At 39.2% G+C, this 26392-nt stretch overlaps 1 protein-coding gene across 4 annotated transcripts in view; it reads left to right on the forward strand.

Annotated features, from left to right (window-relative positions):
* The first annotated feature begins 3246 nt into the window (after nt 1-3246).
* The window catches only part of znf438 (zinc finger protein 438), a 77943-nt gene continuing 54797 nt past the window's right edge, over nt 3247-26392 (forward strand). For all 4 annotated transcript variants that reach the window (XR_005007357.1, XR_005007356.1, XM_036572492.1 and 1 more), the window contains exons 1-2: nt 3247-3320; nt 3461-3600. The gene's annotated coding sequence lies outside the window, so the exon portion shown is untranslated. The remainder of the gene's footprint in view (nt 3321-3460; nt 3601-26392) is intronic.

Genomic DNA, 26392 nt, shown 5'->3' on the forward strand with positions numbered 1-26392 from the left:
AGACATTTTTCTTAACAAGTTTTGACTGAGTTCTCTTTAAATACTCTTTTAACGTGCTCACAGCCATCAGATTCATCCACTCAGGAAAGGGGTTTGAAGCACATCTGACGTTACAAAAATGTTCATCTGCACATTGCTTGCAATTGCTCATTTCCACCAGAGAGGTCTCCAAAACCCCAAATCTTACATAGTGCACCTTCAAAGTTAAATCTGTGAAATACCATTCACTGATAAAGCTACAGTGCTGTATATGCAAAGTTTTAGAACCACAAAAGCAAGGCACAACAAAGTTTGAACCGACAATAGTGAGTTAATGTGCTCCTTCTATTGTTGGCCAGTCTCTTACACAATGAGATTTTTAGTAGATTCTTCTTCTCCAGTGCAGCTGCATGACTAGTTTACAATAGCCCACTCAAAAAACTCATTCCTGGCTGTTGATCAACCTTCAAACTTCAAGCTGTTGCCACCAGTTTCACTAACACTTATTCACACCTGGGCATCATTCAGAGGACACTGATAGCGTGGCTGTGGATTTGGATGTGATGCCGCAGTGAGTGACACACTCAGAAGGCCAGCCAATGTCTAATGTGCCTATGACTTCTGTAAGAGCCTGGAAACAGCTTCATACTGAGACCGAATGAGAACGACACAAGCAACATGCAAACAGGATGCCAAGAAGTTAGACTTCATCCAAGCTTGCTGAGCTACGATGCTCAAGTTGAAAAGCTGTGGTTGATAGTTTCACATATATTGCTTCCAGATTAGTGGTCCTGCTACATGATAGGAAAAACCTTCAACAAAAGTGTTTTGGTTTTGATGTAAAGCAGCTGATAAACGTCCATGTTGTTCCAGCTACTGGGCCTGTGGAACACCACACACCACACTGACTCACTCTTTCTCTGACAGTCTGTGCTGACGACGACAGATTTCAGAGACAAACACGTCCAAATGGCTTCTCTTGCTGAACAGGCAGTCGTAAAGTTCTACAGCCCACTGCCAGAGACAGAGCGAGAGAGCAAGAGAGCAAAAGAGAGAGAGAGATAGACAGATAGAGAGAGAGAACGATACCTGCAGACAGGCTTTAGATGAGGGTCTATTTGGCTGAGTCTGCTGTCTCTCTACTGGCCTTTTTCTCTCTCCTCTTCTTTTAACTCTCTCTGAGCTCAGCTTGCATCTGGATGAGTGTGACCTAAGTGAAAGACGAGTGTTTCATTTTGAGGTTTTACAACCTTGGAACCAAACGACAGAGATTGATCTCATTTTGCTTTAAAAGAACATAGTTATGGCAAAGGGAAATGTTTGTGCAGATAGCATTACACTGCTATCTGGTGCCAGTCGTTTAAGAAATACTGCATGTCTTTCAAGCTGTTTTTGTTAATGATATACAAAATACATCAGCACAGACCTGACATTGCTCTGACTTCCCTGCTAGAAAAAAAACAGCAAAGACCAGCACAGCTGGTCACCAGCAAAACCAGTATATGTTGTGTTTTGGATGCTGGTATGTTAGTCAACCAGCAGGACCAAGCTGGGTGACCAGCTAAACCAGCACCAGACCAGCATAAACCAGCTTAGACCAGCACAGAATCAATCACCACCGACAACAGTAGTAACGCAATTCAATTCCTTTCAATTTACATGTTTTAGGAACCAAATCATACTACACATTTAAATCCAAATATTTGTAATTATTATTACTATTTTCATTGATAGTATGTTGTGTATATTGGTACCGGTGAAACGTCACCACTGACTACAACATTATTATTAATACTATTACTTCTATTCCTATTAGACATTAGCAGTAGTAGTATTATAATACAGGTGTTAGACTGGTGAAACATTTTCACATAATGCATGATGTCTTTCATAAGCATAAATTACTTCAAAAACTCACATATGGACAAACACACATACACACACACGCACTCACACACACACACACACACACACACACACACACACACACACTCCAGTAGCCATGACCACCACCTCTGTGATTGAGAATGACTGGTGAAAAGGTGTTTAACTGATCAATATAGTCATTATCCAGACACCTCTTCTATTCAGTGGACTGTCTCGGGCCACGGGTGCTGCGTGCATTGATCTGCTCCTCACAGCACACTTTTATACAGAGTTCTTAGAGTCTCTCTCTGCCTCTGTCTCTCTCTCAGTGCTCATCTTGGTGTATTTGTGTGATGTGTAGGACAAACAATTTTATTATTATAATCCAAAGTTTAGCTATTACCTGGAGGAACTATATGTTAATGTGTAAGATATCAATTCTGACCAATAAGAATTCATGGCTTTTTTCCAAGTCAATGTTAATGTGAGGAATAATTCAATTCTCATGAGTATAAATTAAATGTTTTATTCATTTTACACAGTTGTTGAGATTCTGAAACATTACACATTAGCCCAATTTGGTTTTTACTTTTTTTTTTCCATGTTTAACTAGTATATTGAATTTCTGATGCCAAAAATACTCAAAAACTAAAACAGTTTTCCAAAAAAAATCATAGAAACAAAAGTTTCTGTTGATTTCTGATGGTCTAATAGTCACTAATGGTATTTTGTGTTTTCCTGATGGGTTGATATCACAGTGTAAAGGACTCTAAAGGTTTAACAGGTGTTCTGGGACTGATTCCTGATGCATTTGATGATTTCTTAATGGGATCTAAAGGTGTCCTACAGGAAACTAGTGGTATCTAATTTTAAACATTAAGCCAATTTCAGTAAAAAATTTAACTGTACTGGGATGTGTTCAACCATGTATCAGACATGTATGTATAATCCATACATTATGCATATATGCATTCACCTGCTTATCAGACATATATGTATGATCCATATATTATGCATACATGTCCAATATTTGATAATTACATACATGTACACAACATATATGTATATATATTTTAATATGTCTGACCTTTTATGATATATGTACATATATAGCTATATATCAGATTTCCGTGGGTTTAATGCTTAGTCTAATTTGACAAACAGAAGGTGAAGAGAAAAACTCCAACACACACAAATTTAAACCTCCTCCAGGTGTAAAGGAGCACGTGTGAACGTCTCCCTCCCTCCTCCTTCTATCACTCTCCTGTTTATGGTCTATTTACAGGGTTCTTCACGTGGTTTGGACGAGGCGAGGGGCGGGTACGCTGTACATTTCCTGAAGTATCTGATTGGACAGCTGCATTTTCTCGTTCACTGATTGGACACTTTCATAGAGTTGAACCGGTGTTGCGTGAGCCGTACCATTTCCTTTCCAGAGGGGTGACCAGCAAATCTGTTGTGTAGCGTGTAATCAGGTACAGGTCTTATTAATTTAATTTCAGTCATATACGCCCTGAGAAAGTAGTATGTTCTGTCTGTATGAAGTGTGATTTTGTGGCGTGGTATTTTGGAGTGGATTTACAAGGCGCGGACTCATTACACTTCTCCCCCACAGTCTGCGAGTCAAGGTCTGGCTCAAAATGGCTGTGCAGAAACAGTTTTGAAGATCTGTCGTTGTTCATGAGAAATGACCATGTTGCGTGTTCCAAACTTCAGAGGACAGCTCTGAGAGAGCCGGAGGACATGCTTTGGAAGGTGAGGCAAAATATGTTTAGCTTGTTTCGAAGCAAGCGTCCGCTTTTCCTGCAGAAAATCAAACCCAATGGGGTTCCCGTGTCGTCTCGTTACCGCGGTGTTGTGGACCAATGGGAGCGTTGAGTGGAAACACAGGCCACAACAACACACCGCCGCAAACTGTTTTATACTCCAAACACAAGCGGCTGAACGCTGGGCGCAGCTTCGACATTACGTTTTACACAACTGCAGTCTTAATTTATCCATATCACTCCCATAAGCTGCTTACAAACCGTCTTCTTGCTCGTCAAGCTAGCCATGTAGCCCGCCAGCCAGCTAGCTGGCGTTAAAGGCAGCATGTGTAAGTTTACTGTATGTTAAGCATGACTCAAACAAGTGGTATTGTGGTACAAGGCACACGAATTTCAGCAACCGCTGCTGAATTTGCAAAATAAGAGCTTATAAGTTACTGTTGACTGGTTGCATCTTTCTGGACTTCCTATTGAACATAAACAATACGTCCAAAGTCTGGAGACACCTGTAATTACATCCAACGTTTCTTCTGAAATTAAGGCTGTTAATAGGGAGTTTGTCCCCTCTTTGCTGCAGCCTCAACTTTTCTGGGAAGGGTTTACATTGGATGTTGGAGCATTGCTGTGAGGATTTGATTGTATTCAGACACAAAAGCATTAGTGAGGTCAGATTGTGATGTTGGATGGTTAATTCTGGCTCACAAACGTCACTACTGCTCCTCCCAGAGGTTTTGGATGGAGCTCCATCACTCCAGAGAACCGGATCACTGCTCTACAGCTCAGTACTTAGAGGCATTATTCCCATCTATCTGGTGCTTGGCATTGGGCATTGTGGCCTTAGGCTCTTGTACAGCTGCTCCAGAGCGTCCCATTCTATTGCCAGTGCTTTTCTATGGAGATTATACAAGTTGTATATATGCAGTGGGTGCATCTTAAAGTATCTGATTTTACTAAATAGAAGGGGTGTACTGTCCTTAGAAATTAGTTTTTACCAGCCCTAATAAGATATGAAATCCAGGAATGTCTTAACTAGTATCCACCATTGCCCTTTAGTGTAATAACATCTTAAATACACAAATATGTAAATGCAGTCTTTTTGTTGTGCAAGTAGATTCTCTGCCTGAACATGGGCTCAGATTGATTGTATTAAATATTCATGATATATTAGTGATGACTGAGTGTTTTGTTTCTTGGAAATATGTAATTGGGCAACATTGTGGTGATCTGGTGGTCTTAATGTTCTTTTTTTTGTATTTTATATATTTTTGCTTGCCATACTTGGCAGTTCAAATACTCAAAAGCTGTAAAGCCATTCAAATATTTCATGCTTTTACAACTGTTATGTTAAGCAAGTGTCTGCTATATTGTGGTAGTTTACTAGGCATGTGAAATGCAGCAACCACTGCTGAATTTGTTATGAAACAACACACTTGTGCACTGTTTTTTCCCAGTCTGAAAGAATGCTTTTGTTTACCAGGCTAAATGACAGCTATTTACCAGTAGCAAGCAGCTCAGCACACTATGACAACAATAAGCTTTTCACACAAAAATTAAGGTTTGTAGTTGGTCGCTTGGCATGTTCTGTTCAACTAGATGGTTCTTTGCCGCATTAAAGTGACAATCCACAAGACTGTAGGCAATACTTAGAAGTAGGGATTGTGAGATCCAGCTAATATCTATTTTAGAGCTGTAATTTTGAGGTGACATCATTTCCTAAGTTTCCTATTGCTCATCTTAACATTCTTATTGCGGTTAATATTTTGAATCTACTTGGCAGCTATTACTGACATGTCTCAGTGCATTTAATAAATGCTTTGTTTCCAAATTATGGCTCTTAAAATCAAAACATACGTCTTTTATTTATATATATATATATATATATATATATATATATATATATATATATATATGTATATATATGTATATGTGTATATATATATATATATATATATATATATATATATATATATATATGTATAGGGATGGTCAGATATGAGAATTGCCTGATATACAGTGTTTTTTTATGTACATACTCAAATCAGGTATCATTGGTGCTGCACAGAAGTAGCCACAATTTTTTGAATCAATTTTTAGTCAATAATAAAGTAATCCAGCTTATTTGTATTAAATTTCAGAATCTTAGTACTGACACTTACCCTGCATTGTACTTTAGTTCCAAAGTTTAGTGTACAGGACACAGCCTGCATTTTTAACTATTCTGCCTGTTCTTCACATTGGTGGTGTGTTGTCCTTCATTTAAGACTCTTCATTCAGTCAGATTTGTGTTATTAAAACTACAGGAGGTGACAGTGGAAATGAATAATCTCCTCATGCTTTGAGTTGCCAACAATTTGTAATTTGCAAAACTCCCAATGTAGTAATACATGTCTCTGGAAACATGACAGGAAATTACTTACCAAAACAATGATTATTGGATTTTTCCGCATTTTGTAACACTTGTACAGAGTCCATTTGAAGCCCCCTACAAACTCATCAGCTTAAAGACTGAAAAACAGGATATGACAGTAAAAACAAAACTGTTGTTTACAACATGCAGTTGCATGTGAAGATGGTACATGGTCTGAATAAGCATTTTTGGTAAAGTAGGCTATATGATACCAGCAAGTATGTGCTGTTAGTGGGAGAGAAAAAAAACAGACATAGAGCCAGTTTCCCAAACACAGATTAAGCCTAGACTTGGACTAGGCTGTGATCTGTTTCTGAGAAACTGGCTCAAAGTCTTCAATCTGTAACCAGAAAGCTGCTCCTGAATTGTCTGTTTTAATCTTTATCAGACTGGAACATTAGATTCTTAACCAATGTAAACCAACCTCTCCCAGTAGATTGGGTCTACAATACCATACTGACTTTAAAACCTATCAAACAAAGACTATTTCAGATGAGGAAAGCTTTGCTACATAGTCAGAAGCTCTAAAGCTCATTATTCTCTGTGAGGTTATAGAATTTTCCAGCTATTATGCAGGAAATCTGCCCAGGGTGTAATAAACCTTCTATTTGTAATGGCAGCTGAAGAGGTGGTCGCATCATAAATGTCAGAGAACTGTAATGTAAATGCATACATTTGTGAAACCCCACATTCGCACAGTCTTCCATTCTACTTTAATTTATGGATAAATGGAAGTAACAGCGTTCCAAGGGCTGTTTTGGGAATCTTGATACCAGTGAAGTTCAGGGTTAGATCAAGACCAAGAGGCCAAAACCAGATGTTAGAATGTACCTGGCAAGCATAGTTCTCAAATAAGTAGGTCTAATTTTTATGTAAAATGTAAGAAATAATGAGAACACCACTGTTCAGCTCTGATATCATTGATGGTTTTGGTGTGGTGGTCAGGAGTTTCAGCAAGGGGTAGAGATGGTGGGTTGGTGTATGGCACGATAGGGGCTGATTGTGTATGTGGACAGTAATTTATTTTTTATTTTTTTGGGTTAGTCTGTTTGTCTAGCTATCTTGATAGCTATTTACCTATCCATATGTATAGTGCTTTGCAAAAGTATTTAACCCCCGTAAGTCATCAGAATTGTCTGAATTACAAATGGCACATATGCAGATTTTACCAGACAGTATTTTTATTAAAACCCAATTTACTCTTTTCAAAGTGAAAATTCATTATTTGTGAGCAGATCTTCTTTTTTATAAAAACAAAAAAAGAACAAAAACAGAAAAGAAAAAAACAGAAAAAGTATCCGCCCCCTTCAGGTTAGTACTTGGTAGAGCCACCTTTTGCGACAATAATAGCTTTACATCTGTTGGGGTCTGTTTCTATCAGCATTGCATTTTATTTTACATAATGCCACAGAATCTTAATTGGACTTAGACTTAGACTTGGACATTGAACATTCATCTTTTTGTTGTTCAACCACTTCTCTGTGGCTTTGCCATTGTTTATTTGATTATTGTCCTGCGAAAAGCTGTTTTCTCTCAAGCTTTAGTTTTGTCTTTAGTTTTGTGTAGTAGCACCTGTATTTCTGTATTTTGCACCATCCCCCTGTCCTTCAGTTTTAAGAAGATGCCCAGTCCCTGCAAAGAAAAAGCATCGCCACAACATGATGCTGCCACCCCCATACTTCACTGTTGGGATAGTGTTTGTTGAGGAATGGACAGTTAGGTTTGTGCTGTACAAGACATTTTGAAGTTTGGCCAAAAGCTCCTTTTTCTCTCATCTGACCCCAAAACCTTATCCTGCATTCTAGCTGGGTCACCCGGATGTTTTCTGGCAAACTCCACACATGCTTATTTTCATGTGGCTTTTTTCCCCCAGTAATAACTTCTTCCTAGCCACCCTCCCATACAGGCCAGTTGTATGCAGAGTTCTTGATGTTGTTAACTAGTGCACCTTCACTGCAGTCTCAGCCACTGAACTCTGTGAATCATCAAAGTTTCTTAGCCTGTCAGAGGCTTCCCTCACAAGTCCCCTCCTTGTTCTGACGCTCAATCTTGAGGGACGGCCTCATTGCCTGGGTAGTATGACGCAGCTTCTATTTCCTCACAATTGATCCAACAGCACTCGCTGGGATATCCAAACAATTGGATATTTATTTTGTAGTTTTTTTTTCTTGTATCCTTGGAATGCTCTTTGGTCTTAATTTTGTCAGTGTTCCTTCAGATTCAGTCTGGCCAATCGTACTTAAATTAAGGTCTTTTATCCAGAAAAGATGGGAAATCTCTGGATGTATTGAACGTAATGCGGAACCAAGTTTCACAAGCACCACCTGGAAACCTTAAGCTTTAAGCCTGATTGCCATCTGACTGAGTCAGTTGCACTATGGTGAAAGCAAATGACACACAGAAGCTCAGAGACCCCCTTTTTTTCAATGTGTGGGAAAATTTTGGGTTCCCAGTGAACTATGGCAGCAGTGGGGAGTGAGATGCTAAATGGCAAAATGCTACCAGGCTGTACCTGCTGTTCCTCCCTACTAGCAAGGGTGTTTTCCTCTTCGATAGAAAGGATGGGCTTAAACTTTGAATGTTTAAACAAAGCCTAAGTAGAACAAATTGAAACACTCCTCCTAATATGCAAGTTTTATTTTTTGTTTTTTATTTTTTTTGTACTTCTATAAAATTAGTTGCCGATTGTGCCCGATTGACCTTCTTTTTTTTTTCTTTGTTTTTTAAAGATGGTCCTTTAAAGAAGGGTTTTTCAGTAAAGAAAGTTTTTGTATGTAACCATGAACACTCAAAGAACCATTTGCATGATTAAAGGGTTCTTTGCATTGTGAGTGTTCTTCAGATTAATGGAGAATGTGCTGTAAACGGTACTATTTAGAATCTTTTTGAAAAGGGTTCTATATAGCAGCAAACAGGGTTCTACCATTGTGATGATGTCAAGCTTGTAACAATAGAAGAACCCTTTTTGGTGCTCTTTAGAACCATTTTCAAAAACGGTCTATATATATATATATATATATATATATTATTATATATATATATTATATATATATATATTACATTCTCCATCAATCCGAAGAACGCTTTCATGATTCAGAGAACTCTTTTAGCATGCAAAGGGTTCTTTGGGTGTTTATGGTTCTCTATAGAACTAACCCTTGGATATCTTTTTTAAAGAGTGTATGTGAGAGTGTGTGTTTACTGTTTACATTTTACTGCTTAGTACACTCCACACTGTACCAACTGCCTTGTGCATTTGTGAACTAGTACCGAATCGTGATGTCCTAGCTGTGATGTGAACTGCACCATGACGTCTATGTACTTTAAATTGTATTAAAATCTAGAAGCAAGTCTCCTGAAATGGAAGCTGTAATAAAGGCAAATTGTAGACACACTTGTTTTCTGCTGAATATACTGAATATAGAATAACTTTAGAACTTTTGATTGGAAATTAACCAACCATTGATTGGAGTTACAGTATTTCAGGACCTCTCATAAAGATTAGGAAGTAAAGTGGTCCAACAGCAGGCTAACTCCTTTACTGCTCTTATGATGACTAAATCAATTAAGGACTTCATCTCTGCCTTTTTAATGTAGGAACGTAATGCATTGTAAAAAGCATAGAATAGCACAACGAAAGGTGGATTAATTTGTTAGTTTGGTTTCGATTAGGCTTGTATTTAAAAATGTTTGAAGAAAATCTGTCTCAGCATCATTTTTCTTCATTGTGACATCTTAATCGAAAAACTCATTGAGAAGAATTTATACTAAGCAGTGAGTCACTGTCTAAGGAGGGTTGTTTTGTGCTTATTGGCAGTTAAACCCTGTTTCTCTAGTGTCTGTCTAAAAGCTCATTAAATGTAATGCTGTAGGGCTGTGTTGCAATGTGGAGAAATATACACACTGTCGTTTTGGAGGATGTTGAGGTTTGTTTTGGCAGGTGAAAAGACGTTGTGTGGTTTCACATGTGGTGAGGGAGGAGGGGAGGGAGGGCTCTTTCTTCATTGCACAGATTCTTTATTTAACATTTCCGGTCAATCAGAACCATGTCAACATTACTACACACACACATGCACACACATTTTGCGTGTATACAAACCAAACCAGGGACTGAAAGAGGGAAAAGAGATTGCTTTCTTAGCCCTTCTTTCTGTTCTTCAGTGAGTCAGTTTGCGGTGATTACTTGCCAGTGCTTCTTTACTTTTTTGTGGAGTGTTAGTTGTGCTGGTAAGTGCCAGCTTGTTTGATGGAGGTCAGTGATGCAGTGTGTGCCCGTGTCGCAAGTAGAGAGCAAAACTGTGCAGGAAATTGTGCTTTAATTACTGAGAGAGTTCCTGCACATATGCAGAACAAATGTCTTTGTTTTAAGATCACAGCGCTTTGCTGCAAGGTACAACTGGCCAAAATAAATATATGAACGTGTAGCCTTGCATATTTTATGAGAAATTCACCTCCTTTGTTCATTGGAGCTTAGTTTGCTCTAGAATTACTGTCAAACTTGAGAATTCCCACTCTCATCTTGCACATGCAGAGTTAAGGCAGGTCATCTTGCAGTGTCATCAGCCTTGTTTTTCTTACAAAAAAATTTTGGCTGCTCAGCAAGGTGCGTATCTTCACCTGTGGTCATTGCATTCATACGACATTCACATACCCTGGCTACTTTGTTAGAAACAGAGCTGTACCTAAAATGCTGCCATAACTAACCTTCATAGTTATAGTTCATACTGTTTTGGCACCATTGTCGTACTCAGAAAACAGCTGACCAACGCTGGCACAGTCTGGTTGGCCCCTTTTACACCTGGCATTAACATGCATCCTGGGTGATTTTGATCGTAAGTGGACAGATTAAGTACAAGCATGAACGAAGTACAACACGTCTTTGAGGCATGTTGTGTTGCAATCACCCAGACCACCTTCGAAGGTGATTAGGAATGTATGTGACCACATAACCTGTGTAGCTAAAGCGTCTCGATGCACCTGCAGTTAAAGACCGCCTTAATCAACTACGTAATCGCAACAGAAATGAAAGCATCTGTGTGGTATATTTTCTGGTGCCTCTCTCACTCGTTTATAAGTTGTATTAGCAATCCATGGGATCTGGACTGCTGCAACAGCCCTTATATTTATAAAAGCAAGGATGCAAGGAAATTTCGCAGCAAAATAAGTGATGTCCTAAATGTGAGTGGTCTCCTTCCTCCAGCCATAAAATCGTTCATGTGGTCACTGGAGAGATGTAAATAGCTAAAATTTTCACTGTCCACTTATGATCAGATCACTCGAGACGTTAATACCGAGTGTGTACAGGATCTGTGTGGGCAAACCTTTATTGGCCTGTCTCATACACATCCTGTTTTGAAGCAAAGGGCCAGTGTTAATAATATGCATTTGTAAAATGTGTTGAGAAATTCTGTTTATGTAAACATTTACATATTGTCGCTGTTGTGCAAAATCCTTTCATCTCTGTTTTTTAAACATCTGTTACCCTTTGCCTTGTGTCAAAATTTTATGATGAAGGAACCAAAAGAAGTGCTTCAAAAATACTTGGGCGAAAAAATCTTGTCACATTAACTTTCAATGCATTGGATGCTGATGAGGACTCACTTAGTCTAGTTATCGAAAAAGCTGCTCCATACCTGCTGTGCTGTTTTTTTTTTGTTTTTTTTTGTTTTTTTGGCAATGCGCTCACGTTCAGGCACTCGTGTTTCTTACTCGCAAATACAAGTAAACTCGCCACATTTTGCAGTTCTGTTAAAACATAAACTCTGCATTAAGGACTTACCTCCATATTTTCTCTGAGTACCTTAATAATGATTATAGTATAAAGGTACTGGTACCTGCACACTTAACCGAGTATTCAAATGCCTGTGCACATTCCTACTGTTTATGGGGTGATCTGAAGAAAACATAATTCTTAATTAAAAAAAAAGCATTCTGGAAGCTATGTTTACATTCATCAAACCTGGAAAATCAGTTGTGGTTGGCGATCGGGTGCATCAGTCATTGCTTTGCAAATGGTCAGTTGATTTATCCATGCTCTGCTCACAGATGCCTTCTCTTCTATCAGTTGTCACAAGGTTAGATAAACTTTACAGAATGTTGGTGCAAGTGCACAATTTTGTCAAAAAATGTGAATTTAGTGTTTTATTCATTTTATTCTTTTTTACTTTGTATGGCTGTGAAAAGTGCGTGCGCTACTAATGTTTCTCATTAAGTTGAATGAAATTTTTGCAAATGTTCTGAAAATTGTGACCAACCTCACAGCAGTAGCTACAAATAAATGCAAGAAAAGTTAAGTAAATGTTTTATTAGGTACAGCTGTAGAGTAGGTGTCTGCTGTACCGTAGGTAGACCTATAACATGTCTACAGAGAGTCGTCTCTACAACTGTAATCAGCAGTATTTCAGTCGCATGAAAAATATGCAAAAAAGAAAACCATTGTTTGTGATCACCGAGGACAGTCCACACAAGCAGTACTCGTATGACCACAAAAGCTTAGATTTTACATGAAGGCACTTAAAGAATGTGCGTTTTGGAGACTACACCATCCACAGTGCCCTCGGGACACAGGAGAAACAAGCGTCATCTATAGGTGTCTCCCTGTTGGCGTGCTCTTTTATACAAGAGCCACCTTTTGGTAAAAAACACTCAGCATTACGGACAGCCAAAATAATCTGCCTGTCTAGTTAACGTTACATGTTTACATCTCATGTTCTCTCATGATATCATGTTTTAGAACCTTCAAAATCTATGAAACCCAGTAGTGCTATATAAAGGTTTGTTCTTGTTTAGGCCACTCCTAGACAAAGTAGACCTTTTAAAAATGGACTGAGTAATCCACCTTTTGCATCAGAAAGACAAGACCTGGCATCTGTTTGTTTTCAGCAAAAGCATACCTTGATATACATAGTAAGAAAAAACCCACCTTGAACAAGGAAAATGCATAAAGGTGTAAATTATGAATGCTGGTGGAGACACGGGGCAGGAAACAGAGTGGATGTTGTAATGGTCTGGTGAATGCTAAATTGCATTTCCTTGGAGCATGTAAGAAACTTCTCAACAACCTCCTAACAGGCCAGGTTGGTTGAGAGACCTAATGAAATAATGGTCTTGAAAAGTAGAGACAGGAAATTTTTATTCCGAGACTGCAAAGCAGGCATTTAACACAGAGCACAAAGTGGAACAAGCCTACAGGATATGTGGCAAAATTAAAACATAGCAGAGATGCAGAAATGGCTTTCGTACCAACACAGCTGATGTTTATGTGTGGGAGTAAAAATAGCAGCTCAAACATGGTTCCCACCGAACACTGTTCCTTTCTCTTGGTCACATGAGCTCTCTCACTTCAAAGTGAGTGATTAGTTACAGATGTGACTTCATGTGATAAAGCCGTCTCGTTTCTTGATTGCACAGAAAGATGTAATTTAGAGGTGTATGACCAAATGCCAAAGTTGAAATTAGTTTGCTGTTTGCGCTGTTTGACATTTCTTCCTGTAAATAGTTCACCTGGTGGTGCAGAGTGAAGCTGTATCAGACAGGAAGGAGCTAAATACCGAGTGACTGAGACAGGAAACTGCTAAATACCATGCTAGTGACTGCTCCATCTGCTATCCTCTTCCCTTGAATCAGGATCAGAACTTATATAACCTCAAAACTTTTGGGAACAAAATGCTTTAGCAGGGCTTACAAGTCATTTTTAACAGGATAATAGATGTATGGAGTGGAATGCAAGGTCAGCGGTGGTACCTTTCACTTGTATCTCCAGAAAGGTGTGTATTAGGGATAGGAATTTTAATTATTTTTGCTTCTCTTTGTCTCTCGTATCATCATAAGAAAATGGCTTATATTGTTAATTAAAGAAAAAAAGAAAACATAAAAGATCGTTTGGTTGATTTAGTGATTTATGTTTAGTTTGGATATGTGTTCAAATAATCATGCCCATCCCGAGTTTCTACCTTTTTTAATTTCTTCAACTTTGATGCTTTTTCACCGCCCCCTCCACCCGTCTGCTCTTTTCTTTTATTCCCCAGTTTTTTGTTTAATATATTTTTCCCTTTCTTTGTTCTGCTTTCTCTCTTTCTCCACTCCCTGTCTCCATCTCCTTCCTTCAGTCTGTCCCCACTTGATGAGGTGACTCCTGTATGAGTCAGTTGTTCTCTGCGTGGTTGTGTGGTACAGGGAGTTTAGGCAGGGTGAGCCTGGTCTTAGTCCTCTGCCCACCTCAGGATGTCTTGTTTCCAGCCCATAGACGGATCCGGACTCGCATCACAACCTCTTACTCCCATGCCACACAAGTCTATAAACTTGCTCATACACACTGCAGGAGGACGTTTATGGAAATACACACAGTACGGTGTGGAATTTCCAGTATTACAGTTTGATGGATGGGAAAGGTAGAGATGCAGAGACAGAAAGAGAGAAAAGTGTAACCCCTTAAACTCTGGGCCTATTATTCAGTGACTATTATAAAAGATTAGTATTTGAGGCTTTTGAATGGCATGGTTTTGTCTGGTACACTCTGCTAAAATCAGCCAAAAAAGCAGGGTGAATTCCATGCGAATCTAAGCTGTTTTATGCTGGTCTGTTGCTGGTTTTGCATATCAGCATCTAAAACACAACATATCCTCAAACGTACGCAAAACCATATATGTTCATTTTTTCACCTTTTTTCTCATGACAAAAATGGTGCAAAATTCTTTTACATTAACATCCATTAAAAGCTAAGAAGGTTTTTTTCTTCTCCTGTAAAGTCACCTTTTCAAGAACGTTTTGTTCCGACAGCAATGATGTGCTGATTTTGCCGGTGATCAGCTAGTCTGTGCTAGTTTTTCTAGATGAGCATTCAGTTTGGTTTGTTAGCAACATAGGAATGCTACATTTTACATTACATAAATGCCTCCATATAACACGGTAGCCAGTATGTTAATTCTAGGCTAATACCCTAGTGTAAGCTAACGCGTTAACCACAGTACAACGATACAATGCAATATGGCACAGTACAGTGTAATATTCGGTAGCGTATTGTATTGTTGAACCCCTACAAGCAGGGGTCAGCATTAAGGATTGCCAGGGTGAAGGTAACATCTAAAACAGGACCGCAGCATTGAAAACTGACTTGCCCAGTCAGTTTTCAGGGACAACTGATTTGGTGAACAGTGTACCTGGTATTGCTTTCTCTCTCTTTTTAAACTTAGCCAGTTGTCTGCTAGTTCTCTGAAGCGCAAGGCACAACTGAGAATGCTGGCAGTGCTGGAGTATGTGACAGAGCAAGTAAAACACTTCATTCCCTCATGAAGAAATCTGTTTCCTTGGGTCCAGTCCATATCAGAGATGTCTTATTCTAACAAGGTGAATTGTTTATAGAAAACGATCAGTACGTTATTAGGAAAAATCTGTGATCCTGCATATATGACATAAAAAGGCTGCTTGCTTGTCTGGAGCGCTGGACACGTGTATACAACGAATGTACAGAACAGTACTTTTAATTAATGATATAGTAGACTCACACACATGCTCTCCCACACACACACACACACACACACACACACACTTTTGTGCACTCTTTCTTTCTTTCTTTTTCTTTTTTCTTTCTATTAAAAGATGGTAAAAATAGCTGTAAAAATGTTTTTGCGTGTGTATAGATGACTTATTACTTTGACTTGACTCATGAAACATGTTTTCTGACTGTATAAACTCTTTTTGGAAAAGCAAACTTTCAGAGCACGGCTGCGCCCTGCCTACACGTACGTTTTGTGGTTTAACAGAATGATGAACTGAAGTGTGGGCCCACATACAGGCCCTTAGGTTATAAGGGGTTCACAGGGCTTCAGGAGTGACTATAGATGGCACTTCCAAGGGTCTGGTTTCTGTGCCTTGTAAATGCTGGGTAGACATGACTTTTTAACTGTACACGTTGACAAAGTAGGCCTACTTAGTAGTTCCTCAAATCCGAGCTTTAAGCCTCTTAAATTTTTTGCAATGAAAAGACTCGTGGTAGCAGTTTAGTGTTTAAACTTTGGAGAAGGAGGCTCCAATATGTCTACAGCAACCCAGCCATCCACGCTCTGCGTAATCTCTGACCATGGCAGCTTTGTGGTGAGCTCTGTTTCCATAGCAAGTCAGCTGGCTCTGAGATTTGTAGTCTTCATCGTTTAGCAGTTATGGAATGTTGTCCCCCTCCCTGATAGCTGAAAGGTCCATTTGAACCACACACCACCTTCTACCCATTAAAGTGAGTGATGAGAGTTATCGACATGTTCTGAGACCCCCTGGCTTGTGTGTGTTCATGCGTGAGAGAGAGAGATGGCGGAGAGAGAGAGACAGAGAGAGGAAGAAACGGCAGAGCATGATGGAGAGAATTGTACATTAGGATTATGTTTCTCAAAGATGATCCTTATTGATAAGCATATGATGTTATAGCCTCAGAGGATCCTGGGAGTGCTCTGTGTCTGCATGTGTTGCCATATTCTGGCTATAATGATACTGAAAACAATGTGTGTGTGTGTGGACACCTGTGCCAAAGCAACAGAGAAAGATGAAACATTAGACAAGACTTTTTAAAAGCAATAATCCCTCATGAAGCTCTGTATTTGTAATCAAGTACTCAAGTACTCAGGTTCCTAATTATGAGGTCATTTCTAGGTTAGCTGAGGAAAAGCATTACTTCATCAAACCTGATGACTTTTTAGAACTTAGTCATTGCTTTAACTGTATTTTAGTCCTTTTTTTAAAGCCACGTTTGTGCGTTTTTCTGAAATGTGTGCTTCTAAAGTAAGATATGGTTGTAAATGACGTCCATTGGCTTCAGTCAGGCAAAGTATGAGTGTGATAAAGAACAGAGTGCATGTAATCATATAATGCTCCTGCACTTGTCTGTGGTTTGTAGGCAATGATTATGCTAATAAAAAAATAGTGACTAAGTTGAAATACTCTGAATTCATGCAGTAACCCAAGGATGTGGCTTTGTTGGATGCTGATCTGGATGCGCATCCATAACCTGTGGACGTCTCAGTGATGTCTGTGAATTGCTAGCTAGCTAATCAAGTTGAAATACATCTCCATGACTTGCGTCTACAGCAGCTTGATGTCTAGTTTGCTCAGATGCAAGCAACAGTGGGCCTGCTTTTCACTCAAGGGGTAATCAACTCATAACAGTTCTAACTACAGATAGATTTTATTAGCAGGTTTGAAAAAATAATTGAGTTGACTATACTTATGTTGTTTTGGAAGCTTTGTTATGTACTTGAATATTATTGAAATGTAATACTGGTCTTTTCTCTCATATCTAATAGAGAGAAAACATACTTTTTACTCTTTACATTTTCATTTAGACCTTTAAAATTTCATTACAGATCTCATAGACCTGGATATCTTTCTCCTTTTCTCATGCCAATCAGTTGAATTCCCATGCATTTTAATTTATTTTTTAAGTATTATTATTAAAACATCCAACCAAATTCATATCAGTAATGATAATTCTTGTGTGTGTATAAATATTTATACTTTTTCACTTGAACTCATATATTTTCGGCTCCATACTTGCACTTGACCAAGATGTTGACAGAATACTTATACTTTCACTGAAGTATAATTTCACTCTACTTTTTCCCCTGTTTAAAAGCTTTGCCCCTACACAACAGTATCAGTACAAAGTAGTAATGCTGTCTTGGGCTGGAAAAGTAGGTGTAAACTTTTATTGATGCAGACTATTTTGACTGAAGTATGAGGGTGCCTGGCTGCAGTATGGCTTCGTCTGACTGAGGAGCTGGGCTAATTGTCTGGTAAGAGAAGTTTCTGAGAGAACCTGGTTAGAGATAAAGCAGGTTGGCTCACTGGACCTTTCTGTTTCTGTGTAGAGAGAGGAATGTAGTGCTGTGTGCTGAAATACAGTTTACAGCTCTGAATTCAGCCCTACATTTCACATTTTGGTTAACTAGAATATGATCATAAACAGACCTGATTTATTTAGAACTGATTTGCAATGATTTAAGATCACAGTTGAACTGGATGTCATTCCAAATGGCATGTTTTTCTCTCTTTATATTTGTGTTATTTCTAGCCTGATAAAATCAGCAGAATGTTCTGGGAGCAGGCGCAGTAAATCTTCTTTGTGTGGGTGTTGATGTTGATTTCACCTGAAACCATTACAATATTGAGTCCATTTTAAATTATGCACTGGATGCTAAGCGAACCTGTGTAGTCTCCTAGTCTCATCATAGTAATAATAATTCACGAACAATATATTAGGCAGCCCTAACTGATCTAAATCTATACTGAATCTATACTGTATGGATATGTGAAGTCAGGACAGATGACCGTGAAGGACTCCAGTGCTGGCCCAGGATGGGACCGGTCCTGAGTCTGGGTTCTTCTTAAGACTTCTAGGGAGTTTTCCTCATCACTGGCAGCTCTTACTGATTTCTGTAAAGCTGCAGTGTGACCATATATTTAAAATGTGTTTTAATGTGAAATTGAACTGGATTGAACTGAATAATACAAAGAAATGAATAACTCTGCTATTATTATGATTAAAACTAGGATAAATAAAGGATTTTGTTATTGTGACTGTACAGTGTGAATAATTTTGGAGGCTTCTCTTTACAGTAGGATTTCTAGAACACAGCTTTCTCTTTTCATGAAAAGGCTGGATAAGCTCGGGCTGTTTAGGTGGATTCTGAGTCTTGTAATCAGGACATTTACGTCACTGTGAATCAGATGCATGCATGAATAAGCAGGCTGCTACTGCATCTGAGTGCATTCTGCTTCTAACTACATTATTAAAGTGCATTTATGTGGTCTCTCTCTTTTTGTGGCTGGTAAGATTTATTTGTTGTCTGCTGGCCAGTTTGTAATGAACCCTGCACCTTCTCTATTAGTATATTATAGTATAATAAATGATATGAAACATCCCAGTTATTCAGCTGTCTGATGAATTTATATCAGCTTTGTTACTTAAATATACAAATAGAAAAATATAGTACAAAATTGAATGAATTTTGAATTAAGCTTGATCAAATCGTTCAACCCTTTTAGGACATTATAGACCAATTGGGATGCACTTCATCAGTCACAGTGTGCAAAGTAGATATTTTGAATCATTTATTGGTTATGCTTGCATTGTAGTCCTGTTATATCAGCTGCCCTCCAGGATAGCATTCCAGAATGTGGCCAGCATACAAATGCACTCATTAGATAAGAGCAGGGAGTAGAACTTCCATAGTGCACTGGGGTTTTGTCAGTGCGGTAAGGTGTGCGCTCTCTGGATAGGATAGTACATTTAGCCAGGCTTCACAGTCACACCCAGTTAAAATCAGCCGAGCTCAACCTTTCATAGCACACAGGAGACTTCGCCAGGACTCCTCCCTAACAGAAACCATCCACCACGCGCGCTTTAACTCTTCCCCAACTTAGATACCTATTTCTCTCTCACACCTCATCTATTATACTGCTACAGATTAACATTACTGTGTTATTACATTCTCTCTCTCTCTCTCTCTCTCTCTCTCTCTCTCTCTCTCTCTCTCTCTCTCTCTCTCTCTCTCTCTCTCTCTCTCTCTTTCTCTCATTTGTGGTCTCTTCCTCAATCTGTCTCTCCCTCTCACTTCCTTTCTATCTGTCTCTCCTGTTTTTTGGTCTCTCTCTCTCTGTCTCTCTTTCTCTCTCATATTCACATATATCTTTCTTTCTTAAATTCACATATATTCCTCCTCTCACACCCACAGCGAGACCCAGGTGGAGAGCAGTGTGGTAGGCTGGGAGGTTAATGCTGGCCGGCTGTGGTTCAGTATCTGCTGGGTTTTAGGGGAGAGATAGTGAGGTCCAGCATGTACCTGTCACTGCTAAATGATTGCTCATTTCCTGCATGGAGGAGGAGGGCCAGTGTGGAGTAATAGAGCCCAGCTGCCTCATCTGGACCTTACCTTTGCTCTCACTCCCTCACTCTTTCTTCCATTCTCTTTGTCTCTTTCTCGCTCTGCTTCTTCTCTTGCACACACAAAATGTTCTCACTACCTTAGAGTGGTCTCACCTGCCTGTTTTGGAGCCGTTCAGGCTCTCAGAGTCTCGTGCTGTCCTCTGCTCTTTCCTTGACCTCTCACCACTCCTCATGTTCTCTGGCCTGCTCTCCATGTGCAGCTGGTTTCTTTCGCTCTCTTTTCTCACTTTCATTTTTTTAGTCTGTAACAGCAGACCTCTGTTAAAAGATGTCCAGATTTTTGTGTTAAAAGATCGTCCAGGTTAGTAAAGAGGAAATGCACACAGACGGATTGTCTCAGTGTAGCTTCTACAACTTGGCTTTCTATGTGTTTTCTTATTGGTTCTTAAAAGGGATTTCCACTGATTTTTTTTAAAGTGCTTGTGTAGTTAAATAGTTGTAAACAATCATTCACAGTGGTTTGATGTGAAAAGAGAGAAACTTACTGAGCCAGACTTGTTCACAGTGGTGGTGATTGGACCCAGACGTCTAAAATGTTTATTGCCTCTAAAAGATACATGACAGAAAATGTGCCTGAGGCAGTATGTTACGATAGTTCTGACATAAGCTTTAGGGCAAAAATGTAATTTTTGAAGATCATTCATGGTAGAGAGGTACATGTTGTAAGGCAGCATTAAACAGCAGTGTACAGACTTCAAATACTCATTGATATTTCCAAATAAGTACTGGAATACTTATTGTCTGAAAGAGCAAATATGCTTCTATTTTAATCAGTATTTTAGTTCACACTGGCTTTGTTAGATGTGCATCTTAATGTCCATCAAAACACAAGCCCTTCCAGACTGTCTGTCTGTTTATTTGTTTATTTATTTATTTATTTATTTATTTTTGCGCAAGAGTGACCTGTAAACTCCATGGAGATCCAGTCAAAAATACACAGAGATTCACTTGAAAGAGGCCCCGAATATTCTGTTGTAACTCCCGTTAGGATGAAGCAATCTGAACCAAAAAAATACGCTACATACCTTGACGTATGTGTAATCGATTGCGTTACATGCGATGCTGTTAGTGATCTGTTTTCTGCCAGACACATGACGGGGCACGGAGGTATGCACCCGGAAGTTGCAAATGGAGGTTAAACGTCGCGACAGCTGTCTGGTGCCTACCTCATCGCTCCGACGCAGGGGCATCCCAGCTTGTTCGATGCTCCTTATACTGAGGAGCACACTGCACGTTGTTTGGTTCAGATTGCTTTGTCCTAGCGAGAGTTATTACAGAATATTCGGGGCCTCTTGCGAGTTAATCTCCCTGTAGTATAATTCTAAACTATATGATAGTTTACTAAAATGTGATGATCTTGTTGGTGGTGGTTTCAGGGCAGCTCCTGCACTGTATTAGCAGTGTGAAAAGAAGACGCTCCTCTGACACAGCAGTAAAAACTTATGATTGTGATTGTCAGAATAAACAATCTGCTGTTCATGCTGTCAAGTTTTAAACCCGGTGTAAAACTGTTTATTTCAAAAAATGGGAAAGAAGCGATAGTATTCCCATCTGAAGTGGTTATGTGATGGAGTCGAGTCATAGGCAGTGTAGATTGGACGAATGGCGGTACGCAGAGAAGGATTACTATACTTAAATATTTGAGATGATTCATCAAACTTGTCATGCCTTAATTATTTACCAGGCTATTTATTAATAATAATATTTATTTATTTTTAACATTTTCATTAACACATATTAGCAATTTCTGTTCTATTTAAAAGCTTTTTCAAATTTGTTTTAGGTTATAATAATTGTGGCCTAAAAAAGACAAAGCTTCCAAATACTGAATACAGAACCAAATACCAATGTAACAGATTAATACTCGAGTAGTCAAATTATTCCTGCAAAATAATACCCAAAGAAAATGTGTTCTTCCTGAATTACCACTGTTTTATCACTATTACACATAAAACCTCAGAGGACACATGGAGATTCACTCATTTTTGCTAGTGAATAAAATGGCTTTATTTGCTTTACAGACATTAGGACCCTTCACTTATCACCACTATTGTGAAGAAAATCTAGCTTGTAAGTTTCTAAATTTCACATTAAACCACTCTGAATGACTTTGTTTACATCTCACTCATTGAGTAATGCAAAACGTTTGGGGGGGAAAAAGTGCAATTCCCCTTTAAGGGGTCTTGAATTGAATATGTGTGTGTTTTTGTGTTTTTTGTTTGTGTGTGTGTGTGTGTGTGTGTGTGTGTGTCTCAGAGTGGGATTAGTTTAGGGAGGGTTCAGTTCCAGATTCCATTCTGAATCCAAACCAGGTCACATGACCTCAAATGGAACTTTCAACAATGACCAGCTGTGGTCAACATTCCACTGGCAGGGCCGCTGTAGCACAGCCAATTGAAAATGGTCACTTCTACTGCAGTGGGTCTTGGCCAGCTAAACCAATGATGTATGCAGTATATCAGCTAGTCACCTCTGCCATTCCATGTCCTTCTGAAGCCTTTTCCTGCTCCTGTGCATGAAGGAAAACATATGTAGTAAGTAGCGTTTAGATTAATGATGTAAACCCTGGCCTGGCTGGGCGGTTTATTCTATAGGCCTGTGCATACCCTGACTGAACACACTGAAAAACGATAAAACATAAATCTCCTGAATATCTCCTTGTGTCACAGGCAGAGAAGAGACTGTCTGTCTGAAGTTCTCAGTAAAACGTGTGCACCACAGAAACGTTTTTTAAAGAACCCTGCTGAGGTGTGTCCATCTTTTTCAAGAGTCTTTAAAGGATCCAGAGCCACATCTGGATCTCTTGGAGTTCTCCTTGCCACAAAGGCAACAACACCTCACCATGAAGGACAAGCAACCTGTTTACATGCATTGGGCCAGATTTACAAATCTTTTCCTATCGAATGCTTTTTCGGCCTGGTTTTGTTTGTTTTTTTTCCCCCTTTGAAGATGGTCTGCAAGAACATCTGATCCCAAATCAGCATTCACTTTTGAAGCTACTTTAATGTGAATACAAAACATTATAAATATTGAAACTTGCTTGGACAGCTGAAATTCTCTACTTCTTCTTTCATGTTCAATTTCGGAAGAGGTTATGTTCGCCTAAATAAACTACATAGAAGCCTAAGAACCCACCCCTTTGATTCACCCCACCTTTTTTCTGCCATCACAAGGGACATCTGCTGAAAAGAGTGTGCCAACGTCACGCTACATATAATCCCCTGATCTACTCTCTCCAGTTTCACTCATAATGCATTCGCTATACATATTTGAAGTCATCCAAGTTTTATTTCAGCAAATTATGTCACTCCAAGGACATGCTGGAATTCATTCTGCTTACGTGAAGCCTCACTAAACCAAGGTTGACTGCTCCTTCATCTGCCGCAGTGACTGATAGATTTACAAACATTTTTACATGCTGGCCATCGAGCATGTCCGTTATTTTATCACCTGGTCAGATTGCCAAAGTAACCTCTTTTTACAATTTCTTTCATCACTCTTCCATTCACTCAGTTACCTCCCCCTGCCCCAGCTTCTTATATTATCTATGCTTTTTATAGGGATTTTCCAGTGAAAGAAACTTCTTGCTGCTTGTCAGTTTTGTGTTCTGGTGATTACAGGGTCTTTGGTCTCCAAATTGACAAATAAACTGTTACCAGGAGAATGCAATGCACTTTGTTGGAATATTTGGTTGCATAGTGCTGTAAAAGAGTTTTTGTATTCATAATTTTATATATAATATATATATATATATCCCGAGAACTTCAGAGAGATGTTAATTTGCATGTCAAAAATTCTAATTTACTGTTAAAAAAAAACTTCCATGACTATTCAGATATAAAAAATTCTGACCCTCCATATTTGGGACCTGCTTTTTTTATTTTATTTAATTATTATTTTTCTCAAAAAGAATTCTCATTTTTGACCTTTTCCTTTTTTATGTCTAGTCTTTGAGTGCTAGATCTGTTTATTGGTGTGTTTGAAGGTGAGGCTGTGTTTCCAGAGCTGTCGTAGGTGGTTTTTGTCTAATTCAGTATTGTACAGGAATTTGTAGTGGTGTTGTTCAGACAAAAGTGAGTTGAAATATTTATAAAAAATTGATTGGAACACACTGCAGCGCTTAACTTTTCTCTTATTTCTCTCACTCAAACTGTTGGTGTCTGTCTGGGCTAGATGACTGAAGGTACCCCTCCTCACAAAGCAGAAGGCAGTCATCCTGGGAGAAGTGCAGTTAGATTGGGCCAGTGATAAAAGACGGGGCCTTAATGTTTCACTTAAAATGAATGTGGAATTTTTTTTGTGACTCATTTAATTAGGTACATCCTGTATAAAGCAGTTATATTGTTAATTGACTGAAATAACCCATGGACCTTGGCGTCATTGATACTTTGAGCTTGATACTCACTTTTCTGTCTTCCAAACATTTCACTTGCATTTTGAGAGCTCATTATCAACATACCACCCACGGCACACCCAAAGGTTCTATACAGTTGAGTTTAAAGCTGCTTCTAGATTAAGCTTAACCCTGATCCAGATCTTATGACCTTATGATCTCCATTCCCTATGACTGTGCATGCGGAGAAAGGCATTTCATCTCTTTCTCTTGGGCAGTTATTTGTACTCTGACAGTTCTCCAACTTGGCATCAGTGAGGAAATAAGTCAGATACTAATGCATTAGTTTTCCTGCTATCTTTTTTTTCTCTCTCTTTCACTCTGTCAAGGCAGGAAAGGGTTACTTTCCATGTTTCCTGTCCAATTCCCACAGCTTCAGCTCCTTTCGGATCGCTTTCTTCATACTAAACATTCCCAGGCTCCCATAACCTCCTGGCTTCCTCGCACCGGCCAAGAGCGGTCCCAGGTGAGAGTGTGGGCGAACCTCCTGTTTTTAAGGATAAAAATCTCTCCGTTTCTCTCCACTCCCCCCTTCTCCTAACCATGGTAGTGGTGAAACATGGTTTCATTTCTTTTTTAAGCAAACCCCTTGATCGCTGCGATGGGAAAATATTTTTTCGTGAAAATGATGCCAGAGATTTGGGCCAGAAGACGGCTAAAAATGATGTGATAGGTGAGCCTTAAGTTTTAGTAGCCATGAAAATGAGCTTATGATCTCTTCCAGGGCTTGAAGCCCTGGTTGTAAGCCAAAAACTCAATGTTCAGACGCTGAGACCTTCACAGGAAGGGGTTCACGCTTTGTACTTGACCAATGGGATCGTAAAAATGGCACGTCCCTCTTGCAAAGCAAAATCTCATAAAAGGATGATGCATTTGAAAGCTATTCAGTTTCTCTTGAAACCATCACTAAGTGACTACCTCACAGCAGCGCAGGACGTTTGTGATCAATTTGAGTGATGTCACATTGTCATATTGTCATGGGATACCTGATACATTCTGTTCACATAAATGACGTTGTGGTCACTCACACTACTGCATTACGAATGGTCTTTAAAAGCGTGCTTTAGAAGTAGCTTTTTCCAGCCTAACCTATACAGGGAGAAATATCCTCTGCATCAAGAAACTGCTTCATCAGCATAACAGATTATATTTACAGTATGAGCTTAATTTAGGATGATCACTTGTTATCCATAATCCTGGTTTTCATCCCTCCCATTTTTTCATTCGCTGTTTTTTATTTCCCACGCTTTTGCTTTCTGTCTCAGGCTTAGAGGCAAGCACCTGTCAGAGAGGGAAAGCGGTTCGCTTGCTCTATGCAATCACTCGCTTTAACCCAAACGCACAGCCTCTTTGTATGTGGAAAGCCAGGACAAAGCGGAACAAACAGAGCCGATGTTGTTTGGACCTGACCCAGAAACGGACCTGCTGAGGCTGTCTAAATTTAGGCCGGTGATGCACTGACTAATTGCCCTGCGAGCACTAATCATTTCCAGCCCCTGAAGCTTCTCAAACAGCTGAGAGAGAGCCAAGACAGTGCTGCCCTCATGCTGTGCCGGAGCCAAATATCAGTGCCTCGCACACAAACAGTGCACACTAAACACATCCACATGGTGCAGAGAGATCTATCAGAGGCTTTGCAGTATGGTCAGGTGTCTGCTTGCCCTCCACAGATGCAGCTAGGTGTTAAATGCTCCGCTTCAATCCAACTTGGGTGATATAGGTGAAAAAGGTCATGATGCTTGACATTTTCATGATGCATGATATATCAGTTTTGCTGATGTTTGCAAGTTGGAACAGATGAAAATACACCATTAAAATAATAGTAAGACGTTTAAAAAGCTCATTTAAAAACTGAGTAAAATGTTGTTTTTACTCAGCATTTGCAAAAGGAAACTGTCCATAAACAATTAACAAAATAAGAACAGTGTTGTGGGCTGACGTTAAGATTGGACGATATGCAAAAATATAATATCACAATACTTGAAGACATTTATGCTGCTTACATGATAAGTAGCATATTTAATTTTCTCTGGTTTGATAAGTTGCAGAAT

This window comes from Colossoma macropomum, unplaced genomic scaffold, assembly GCF_904425465.1.
Source record: "Colossoma macropomum unplaced genomic scaffold, Colossoma_macropomum, whole genome shotgun sequence".
In the NCBI taxonomy this organism is placed as follows: domain Eukaryota; kingdom Metazoa; phylum Chordata; class Actinopteri; order Characiformes; family Serrasalmidae; genus Colossoma; species Colossoma macropomum.